Source organism: Hirundo rustica, chromosome 1 (genome assembly GCF_015227805.2).
Source record: "Hirundo rustica isolate bHirRus1 chromosome 1, bHirRus1.pri.v3, whole genome shotgun sequence".
NCBI classification, from domain to species: Eukaryota; Metazoa; Chordata; class Aves; order Passeriformes; family Hirundinidae; genus Hirundo; species Hirundo rustica.
Genome location: NC_053450.1, coordinates 155,571,412 through 155,582,309, shown reverse-complemented (window position 1 = coordinate 155,582,309; position 10,898 = coordinate 155,571,412).

Below are 10,898 nucleotides of genomic sequence, written 5' to 3'. Positions count from 1 at the left end.
CAGGGATCTGAGCAGGGATCCGAGCAGGGATCAGGGCAGGGATCCGGGCAGGGATCGGGCAGGGATCAGGGCAGGGATCAGGGCAGGGATCGGGGCAGGGATCCGGCAGGGATCCGGGCAGGGATCCGGGCAGGGATCTGAGCAGGGATCTGAGCAGGGATCCGAGCAGGGATCAGGGCAGGGATCCGGGCAGGGATCGGGCAGGGATCAGGGCAGGGATCAGGGCAGGGATCGGGGCAGGGATCCGGGCAGGGATCAGGGCAGGGATCAGGGCAGGGATCTGAGCAGGGATCAGGGCAGGGATCCGGGCAGGGATCAGGGCAGGGATCTGAGCAGGGATCAGGGCAGGGATCTGAGCAGGGATCAGGGCAGGGATCTGAGCAGGGATCTGAGCAGGGATCTGGGCAGGGATCAGGGCAGGGATCCGGGCAGGGATCCGGCAGGGATCAGGGCAGGGATCTGAGCAGGGATCTGAGCAGGGATCTGGGCAGGGATCAGGGCAGGGATCTGAGCAGGGATCCGGCAGGGATCTGAGCAGGGATCAGGGCAGGGATCAGGGCAGGGATCAGGGCAGGGATCCGGGCAGGGATCTGAGCAGGGATCAGGGCAGGGATCCGGGCAGGGATCAGGGCAGGGATCTGAGCAGGGATCAGGGCAGGGATCTGAGCAGGGATCAGGGCAGGGATCTGAGCAGGGATCTGAGCAGGGATCTGGGCAGGGATCAGGGCAGGGATCCGGGCAGGGATCCGGCAGGGATCGGGCAGGGATCTGAGCAGGGATCTGAGCAGGGATCAGGGCAGGGATCAGGGCAGGGATCTGAGCAGGGATCCGGCAGGGATCTGAGCAGGGATCAGGGCAGGGATCAGGGCAGGGATCAGGGCAGGGATCCGGGCAGGGATCTGGGCAGGGGTCAGGGCAGGGATCAGGGCAGGGATCCGGGCAGGGATCAGGGCAGGGATCTGAGCAGGGATCCGGGCAGGGATCAGGGCAGGGATCCGGGCAGGGATCTGGGCAGGGATCCGGGCAGAGATCCGGCAGGGATCTGGGCAGGGATCTGGGCAGGGATCTGAGCAGGGATCTGGGCCGGGATCTGGGCCGGGGGCTGCCCCAGCCCCAGAGGTAGAGTCTGGATGAAGCCAGGGAAGAGCCTGGGGAGGAGAACGGCGCGGATGTGGCCGGCCCCACAATGGGGGATCCCCGGATCCAGATCCCACCTCCGCAGGGTGGGGCCGGCGCTGGGGCAGCTCCCGGGGCTGCTCTGGGGACCCGGCCCGGGCCCGTCCGTGGGACAGCGGCTCCCTGCACCGCCGGCTCCATGGATGCCTCATCCCCCTGCTGCCGGCACCGGCTCCCGGCCGGCCGAGGCTTCCCAAGGTCACCGTGTGTCCTTGGACACCTCCACCTGCAGCGCTGCTCCATGCACAACCCGCATCCCACACCGGGCATTCCACATCCTGCATCCGGCATCCTGCATCCCACGTCCCGAATCTCGCATCCCACATCCCAAATCCTGCAGCCCGCATCCCAAATCCTGCATCCCACATCCCACACCCCAAATCCTGCATCCCACATCCCAAACCTTGTATCCCATATCCCAAATCTCACATTCCACACCCCAAATCTCACATCCCACACCCCAAATCCTGCAGCCCGCATCCCAAATCCTGCAGCCCACATCCCAAATCCTGCATCCCATATCCCAAACCTCACATCCCACACCCCAAATCTCACATCCCACACCCCAAATCTCACATCCCACACCCCAAATCCTGCAGCCCGCATCCCAAATCCTGCATCCCATATCCCAAATCCTGCATCCCACCTCGGATGCCCCTCATCAGACACCCTGTACCCCACACCCCGTGCAGGAGCTCAGCAGCGCTGGGGGCTCACCGGGGACCCCATTTCAGTGCCCCCCACTCCCAGGTGTGACCCACATCAGCTTGGCCGTGACCCTCTCCTGTCCCCCACGGGCCCTGTGTGCGAGGGCTGGGCTGGGGGACGCTGGCAGCGGGGGTTCCCTCTCCCCACAGCAGCTCTTGGGGTCCCCTCTCCCCCAGCAATTCCTGGGGTCCCCTCTCCCCTGGTTGTTCCTGAGGTCCCCTTTCCCTCAGCAGATCTTGGGGTCCCCTCTCCCTCAGCAATTCCTGGGGTCCCCTTTCCCTCAGCAGCTCCTGGGGTCCCCTCTCCCCCGGTTGTCCCTGGGGTCCCCTCTCCCCCGGTTGTCCCTGGGGTTCCCTCTCCGCCGGCAGCTCCTGGCCGGGCTCCGCTCCGGGAACAAGCCCCTCTCTGTCCCTCTCAAAGGGGGATTCAAGGGGCTGCACCTGTTTAGTATTCCCCAGGCTTCCGGCCCTGGATGCGTTTCCAAGGGGACCGGCCCAGGGGCCGCCAGGACGGACGGGGGGACACGGCCGTGGGAGCCGGGAAAAGGGTCGGGAAGAGGCAGCGGGGTCCCGGGGGCTGGGGGGTCCCAGTGGCAACGGCCCTGGGGGGCAGGAGGGCGAGGGAAGGAGGGAATGGGAATGGGAATGGGAATGGGAATGGGAATGGGAATGGGAATGGGAATGGGAATGGGAATGGGGAATGGGAATGGGAATGGGAATGGGAATGGGAATGGGAATGGGAATGGGAATGGGAATGGGAATGGGAATGGGAATGGGAATGGGAATGGGAATGGGAATGGGGAATGGGATGGGAATGGGAATGGGAATGGGAATGGGGAATGGGAATGGAATGGGAATGGGAATGGGAATGGGAATGGGAATGGGAATGGGAATGGGAATGAGGAATGGAATGGGAATGGGGAATGGGAATGGGAATGGGAATGGGAATGGGAATGGGAATGGGGAATGGGAATGGGAATGGGAATGGGAATGGGGAATGGAAATGGGGAATGGAAACGGGAATGGAGAATGGGAATGGGAATGGGGAATGGGAATGGGAATGGGGAATGGGGAATGGGAATGGGAATGGGAATGGGAATGGGAATGGGAATGGGAATGGGAATGGGAATGGGGAATGGGGAACGGGAATGGGGAAGGGGAATGGGAATGGGAATGGGAATGGGAATGGGAATGGGAATGGGAATGGGGAATGGGAATGGGAATGGGGATGGGAATGGGAATGGGGAATGGGAATGGGAATGGGGATGGGAATGGGAATGGGGAATGGGAATGGGAATGGGAATAGGAATGGGGAATGGGAATGGGAATGGGAATGGGAATGGGAATGGGAATGGGAATGGGGATGGGAATGGGAATGGGAATAGGAATGGGGAATGGGGAATGGGGAATGGGAATGGAGATGGGGATGGGGAATGGGAATGGGATGGAGGTGAGTGGGATCTGGGAATGGGATGGTGCTGGGATGGTGCTGGGATGGTGCTGGATGGAGGTGAGTGAGCCGAGCCTCCATGTGCCAATTCCACCACCGTGCCCAGATCCAGGAGCAGCCGAGCCCAGCACGGGGGCAGAGGCAGATCCCAGCACATTCCTACAAACCTGCCTTGGACTGGGCTTTGCCAGCAGCGGAGGGTTGGGTGAGGGATGGCAGGACAGACAGGACGGATGGACAGGACGGACAGAGAGACTGATGGACAGCGACGGCTCTCCAGTCTCGAAGGAGAAATCCAGCACCGACTCCCTCACTTGGGAAGAACCAGCTGCCGTTGCCAAGTCTGGGTTTCCCTGGGGGAATTTCTCAGAATATTAAGGATGATTTAAAAGACTGGGAATTGCAGCCACCATTCGGGGCCTTTCCAGAGCAGATCCATGACCCCTGTGCAGAGATCTGGGGCGGGATCTCATCCCAAACCCCTTCCCTGCCCAGTTCACCACCGGGAGCGGAGTTTCCCCTGGATCCTGCCCTGCCCTGGGATCCCCAAAAACCCAAGGAAGGGCTTTTCTCCGCAGTCCTGCCTCACGCCGGCGCTCAGCTCAGTCCCTCATCCCAGCTCATCCCGGCTGGCAGCTCCGTGTCCCGGCGCCCGTGGAGCAGCCCCATCCCAACGCTGGAGTGTGATCCAGGATCCCCTGGGGACGGACAGAGCGAAAGAGCACCAGGAGCGGCCTCATTCCCGCATCCAGCGCTGATCCCCCGCGGCATCCAGAGCCGTGGGATCTCGGGGGCGGTGGCAGGGGCAGGATGAGTGGAGCCAGCATTTCCCCCAGCTTCTGTTCCTCCCATTGCCTCTCCCTCCCCCTCACGGTGCTGGAGAGGCTCCAATCGCCTTTCCCCGTATTCCTTTCATTAACAACTATTGGGAAAGTGCAAATAAAATGGAGAATTGAAACAAAGAGCCGGGACCGAGGTTGGCGTTTCCTGCCCCGGCTCGGGCGCCGCTCCCCTCGGTCTCACACACCCTGGATGTTGAGCCTGAGCGCAGGGCCCAGCCCAGCTCAGCCAGGCGGGGTTTTAGGGACGGCTTTGTCCTTGATTGGGGCTGGCACCACCCGGGCTGGCTCCGAGGTGACGAGTCCCGATGCGACACCGATCCCTGGAGGAGCCGCCGCAGCATCGACCTTCAGCCGTGCTCAGCCCGCACCGCCAGCCCCTCTCTGCGGGGAACAGCTTCCCCCTGCCCGGATCCCGCACACCCCAAACCGCTCCCGACACCCGGCCCAGCCGAAAATCACCGCGATTCCAAGTCCTCGGGGCAGGAGCCGTGTTTGGGATTGCAGGAGCAGTCTGGGGAAGGATGCCGGAGACACGGAAATACACAGATCCACAACCTCTGTGTGTCCTGTGGGGCTGGAGCCCGGATCTTCCCAAAAAACCTTCCAAAAAACCTTCCAAAAAACCTTTCCACGTGGGCTGGTGCCTTTGGGTCAGCAGAGGCAGAGCCGGCCCTGGCAGGGGCAGAGTCCCGGGGTCCGAGTGGGCTCTGGCTGTGCCGGACCTGCCGGAGGGACAGAGCCCCCGGCTCCTGCTCTCCCGGCCACTCCCGAGCCACATTCCCCTGGGGCTGCAGAGGGAAAACCTGGGAGAGGTTTAATAATCACCTGTCACAGCTCGGAGCTGCCAAGAGCAAGGAGAGCCCTGAGAAAAGCGAGCTGAGTTTGGGGAGAGGAACCTGAGGGGAGCTGCATCCTGAGGATGGAGCTGTGCATCCCAGGATGGAGCTGTGCATCCAAAATCTGCATCCCAAGGATGGAGCTGCCCATCCCGGGATGGAGCTGTGCATCCCAAGGATGGAGCCCTGCATCCCAAGGATGGAGCTGTGCATCCCGGGATGGAGCTGTGCATCCCTGGATGGAGCTGTGCATCCCAGGATGGAGCCCTGCATCCCTAGGATGGAGCTGTGCATCCCAAGGATGGAGCTGTGCATCCCGGGATGGAGCTGGGCATCCCAAGGATGGAGCTGTGCATCCCAAGGATGGAGCTGTGCATCCCTGGATGGAGCTGTGCATCCCTGGATGGAGCTGTGCATCCCAAGGATGGAGCTGTGCATCCCTGGATGGAGCTGTGCATCCCAGGATGGACCTGTGCATCCCTGGATGGAGCTGTGCATCCCAGGATGGACCTGTGCATCCCAGGATGGAGCTGTGCATCCCTGGATGGAGCTGTGCATCCCAGGATGGAGCCCTGCATCCCAGGATGGAGCCCTGCATCCCAAGGATGGAGCTGTGCATCCTGAGGATGGGGCTGTGCATCCCTGGATGGAGCTGTGCATCCCAAGGATGGAGCTGTGCATCCCAGGATGGAGCTGTGCATCCCAGGATGGAGCCGTGCATCCCAGGATGGAGCTGTGCATCCCAGGATGGACCTGTGCATCCCAGGATGGAGCCCTGCATCCCAGGATGGAGCCCTGCATCCCAAGGATGGAGCTGTGCATCCTGAGGATGGGGCTGTGCATCCCTGGATGGAGCTGTGCATCCCAAGGATGGAGCTGTGCATCCCAGGATGGAGCTGTGCATCCCAGGATGGAGCCGTGCATCCCAGGATGGAGCTGTGCATCCCAGGATGGACCTGTGCATCCCTGGATGGAGCTGTGCATCCAAAATCTGCATCCCAAGGATGGAGCTGTGCATCCCAAGGATGGAGCTGTGCATCCCTGGATGAAGCTGTGCATCCCTGGATGAAGCTGTGCATCCCAGGATGGAGCTGTGCATCCCTGGATGGAGCTGTGCATCCCAGGATGGAGCTGTGCATCCCAGGATGGAGCTGTGCATCCCTGGATGGAGCTGTGCATCCCAGGATGGAGCTGTGCATCCCAGGATGGAGCTGTGCATCCCTGGATGGAGCTGTGCATCCCAAGGATGGAGCTGTGCATCCCAAGGATGGAGCTGTGCATCCCAGGATGGAGCTGTGCATCCCTGGATTGAGCTGTGCATCCCTGGATGGAGCTGTGCATCCCTGGATGGAGCTGTGCATCCCAAGGATGGAGCTGTGCATCCCAGGATGGAGCTGTGCATCCCTGGATTGAGCTGTGCATCCCAAGGATGGAGCTGTGCATCCCAGGATGGAGCTGTGCATCCCTGGATGGAGCTGTGCATCCCAGGATGGAGCTGTGCATCCCAAGGATGGAGCCGTGCATCCCAAGGATGGAGCCCTGCATCCCAAGGATGGAGCTGTGCATCCCAAGGATGGAGCTGTGCATCCCAAGGATGGAGCCCTGCATCCCAAGGATGGAGCTGTGCATCCTGAGGATGGAGCCCTGCATCCCAAGGATGGAGCTGTGCATCCCAGGATGGAGCTGTGCATTCCAGGATGGAGCCCTGCATCCCAGGATGGAGCTGTGCATCCCAAGGATGGAGCCGTGCATCCCAAGGACACATTCCACCTGCCAGCTGTGCCCAGCACCCTTTGTGTCAGTGAACATGCCGCTCCTGCCCAGGTGACGAATAAAACCGTTCCCGACCGCGGGAAGCCGCGGCCGGTGCCAGCGCTGCTCCCTCACCTTCCTCCTCCCCGCCTGGAGAAGCCGCTTTAGTACTTGTGATTCTGCCAAGAGGGCACTAAAGGCCCTTCAGAAACGCTTTTTACCGCCAAGGCTTCGCTGTCGTTCCTGCCGGGAGCACGGGGGGCCAGGGCGGCTGTTCCGCGGTCAGGACAAGGAGCGGGGACGCAGCTTCATCCCCTGGAAGGAAGGAAAAGGGCTCGGGAAGAGCCGGGCTGAGCCGGGAGTAGGGAACAGAACCTTGTCCCTCGCACCCGGGTCAGGTTCAAGCACCCCGCGGCTCCGGCACCTCTGCGGGAGGGAGCCCAAAATCGGAGCGGCGGGGAGAACCGGACCTGCAGGGCTCCGAGATCCACCCGAGCACCCTGCGAGGGCAGCGCCCGGCTCCGGAGCAGCGGGACCGCAGCACCCTGCGCTGGCACCGGGAGAGAACGGGGGAATTCCATGGAATGGATCCCGGGGGGATCCGGGGCTCCCCAGCAGCCCCGGGACCAGAGCTCGGGGAGGAGATGTCCCCCGGGTCCCGCTGGGCTGATCCAGAGCCTGGAAGTGGCTCCGGGTCTTTGTCGGGTCAGTGACACGGAGCTGGGTGGGCAACCTTGGTCCTGGCACACCGGGACCACCGGCTCCATCCCAGGGCTGGAATTCTGGGAGCACACCGGGTGGTTTTTATCTCACTGAAACTTAAAAAGACAGAAAACGAGGGATTTGGGGAAAAAAAGTTCCCGACAAGCAGCCCTCAGTTCCCTGCTGCAGCCTCCAGGTGACATCCCCAGGGCTGCGGGGAGGGTCCCTGTGCTGAGACCCCGGCAGCGGCCCGGGGTTCCTGGGAAAGGAGAAATTCCCGTCACAGGAGGAGCTTTGCACAGAAAGGGGGACGGTGTTCCTGGAGAGCCGGGCAGGGGTGGCCCTGGCACGGCCCTGGCACGGCCCTGGCACGGCCGAGCCCTTGGCAGGTCACCCAGAGCCGCCTCGTCCCTTCCCACCGGGATCTGGGGGGGATTATGGGGGTCAGCCCTGTGCTCGTTCCTGTAAAAGCTGCGCAGTGACAAAAGGAGTTCCCAGCCCTCCAAACCCTCGGAGGGGAAGTTTCCCGTGAGGACGGCACGGGGATGGAGCGGCGGCGAGGGGACAGCGCGCACTCGGACACCTCCAACTCCCCACGAGCCCCAAGGCGCATTTTGGCCTTTGGATGGGCCAGAAAAAGACAAAAACGCAGCATTTCAGGCAGCCGGGGTGGAGCTGGTGTCCGAGGCAGCTTTAGGGTGTTTTTGGGATGGACAAAGGCCGTGCCAGCGCCAGCGCCTGTTCCTGTCCCTGTCCCTGCTCCTTCTCCTTCTCCTGTCCCTGCTCCTTCTCCTGCTCCTTCTCCTGTCCCTGCTCCTTCTCCTGCTCCTTCTCCTTCTCCTGCCCCTGTCCCTGCTCCTTCTCCTGCTCCTGTCCCTGTCCCTGCTCCTTCCCCGCTCTCTCGGCCGATGGTGCTGAGGTAAAACCCCAAACTCGCCTCTCCCACCTCCAGCGGGATGCGATTACTCGGATGAAGATGCACGAACCAACCCGTCGCAGCTGCACACGCAGGAGGGACGGGGAATATTCCGGAGCGGGCAGAGGGCTCTCCCTGAGCAGGCAATTCCCGTTATCCTGAGCACATCTTGGATCGCAGCGGCCCCGGCAGCGCTTTTGGAGCGCACGCTCGGCCGCGCCCTCCGGCCGGCTGCACCCGCACCGGGACCCCGGAACAGCGGCGGATTCACCCCCGAATCCCGATCCCTGCTCCAGCAGCAGGAGCAGCCCCGGCCGCAGCCCGTGGGATCCAAACAGCCACAGCAGCACCAAAACCCCGGGATGGTTCGGGCTGGATTGGAGGGACCTTAAACCCATCCAGTGCCACCACTGCCATGGCAGGGACACCTCCCGCTGCTCCAGCGCTCCAAGTGTCCAACCTGGCCTTGGGCACTGCCAGGGATCCAGGGGCAGCCACAGCTGCTCTGGGAATTCCATCCCAGCCAGGAATCCCTTCCCAATCTCCCATTCCTCTGGCAGTGGGAGCCATTCCCTGTGTCCTGTCCCTCCAGCCCTTGTCCCCAGCCCCTCTGCAGCTCTCCTGGAGCCCCTTCAGGCCCTGCCAGGGGCTCGGAGCTCTCCCTGGAGCCTTCTCCTCTCCAGGGGAACATTCCCAGCTCTCCCAGCCCGGCTCCAGCCCTGCAGCAGCTCCGTGCCCTCCTCTGGATCTCTCCAGGTCCTGTGGATGTGGGGATCCAGGGCTGGAGCAGCTCTGCAGGTGGGGAATCACCTGAATGGGGCAGAATTCCCCACAGAATTCCCCATTTCCTGCTGCCCACGCTCGGATCAGCCCAGCACAGAGGGTATCCGGCCACCCCCTCACCCACCAGCATCCCCAAAACTGGATCCCAAAGCTCATCCATCCTTCTCTCCCTCGCTCCAGCTCTGCCCAGCCCGCCCTCGGCAGCTGCTGCGACCATCGAGATTTGAAATCTGTAAAAGAGAAAACTTCCAAACCTGACGTTTATGATTTACCACTTTCTGCGCATCCCTCAGGAAAATGATCTTCAGGACGAGAGGAGGAGAGATGACCACTGCTGCCCGTGCTGCAGGTGAGGTCATCGAGCCCTGCTGCAACGCAAAGATCCAAGAGCTCCTTCCCTTTTCTTCCTGCTCTGCGTGGGAGCGGCTCCAAGGAGCCCACGGGAGGATGTTCAGCAGGAGAGACCCCCCCAGCCTATCCACGGGGGAATTCCCAGGTGGGAACGTGGCTTTCACGGCTCTGTCCCTGGGCTTTTCCCTCCCAGGGCACGAAGGGATGCCCAGGAAGAGGCGCCACTTGGGAGACAAAGGCTCTCACTGGGAAAACAGCTGGGATATAATCCAGATTATCATCCAAAACTACAAACCCTCCTGAGGAGCCTGGCAGGACTGAAGGTGGCAGAGCAGCAGGATGGGGAGCAGCGGGCCGAGGCCTCCCCGGCCCATCCTGCCCCGGCAGAGCCGCCCTTGCAGCGTGATCCCAGTGGGACCCCAACAGCAGCTCCAGCGCAGCCTCTTCCCCGAGCTCTGCAGGCCCGAGTGTCCCAGCAGCACATTCCCAGCGTGGGAAGGCTCCGTGCCTCCCCCCGTGCCTCCCCCCGTGCCTCCCTCCCCCAAGCTCAGGCTTTGGGTTTGCTCCTCTGCAGTTCACGTTCAGCCCCACAGCGGCCCCGGCTCACAATTCCCAGCTCTTCCCGCACACGCTGGCAAAGGAGACTTCACAAACTCCACAAGGCTTTGTACAAAAAAACCGCTTTTTTTTGCTTTTATTTCACAAAATTGGGTGGCTGCTGCAGGAATCAAACCGGCCCTATACAGAGATCGGGTGAAAAAGTGGGCACGGGGAATTCTTTATACAGAAACAAAACCGAGTCCAGGATCCGGGTCCTCGGCAGGATCAGCACTAGGACAGTAAAAAATAGTCTCCACCTGGATCCTGGGAATTGCTCACGCTAAAAACAACCTGAGGTTACTCTAAACTGGACTAAGGGCTGCACCAGAAATCCCACGCTCACCCCAAAGACCCTGGAGGGGAAGGAAGCCTTGGGAAGGGGAACGGGAAGGCCCCGGCCGCTCTCGGCACGGCACCGCGGAGTCCTGCTGGAAGACCTGGCAAATCCTTAATTTTCCAACGGTGGAAGCGGTTCTGGAGGTTCCAGAGTTCTCGGGAGCCTCTCTCCAGCCCAGCCTCAACTCCCACCTGGACAAAAGCCACCCCTGAAATCAAGGAGCAGCGTCCAGACCCTCGGCAGGGAAACGCCGAGCGCTCCCGGGTCAGGACGGGGGCAGAGAACCCGAGCCACGGGCAGGAGAAGGGTTTTTTAAGGGTTTTTTGCAGGACTTTTCCCCAGTTCTGGCAGCTCTGGAGCTCCCAGCTGTGCCTGCTGCAGCTGCTCCCTTCCCCAGCCCTCCAGCCGCAGTGGGGCTGGCAGGAGCCGTCCCAGCCCCGGCCGTC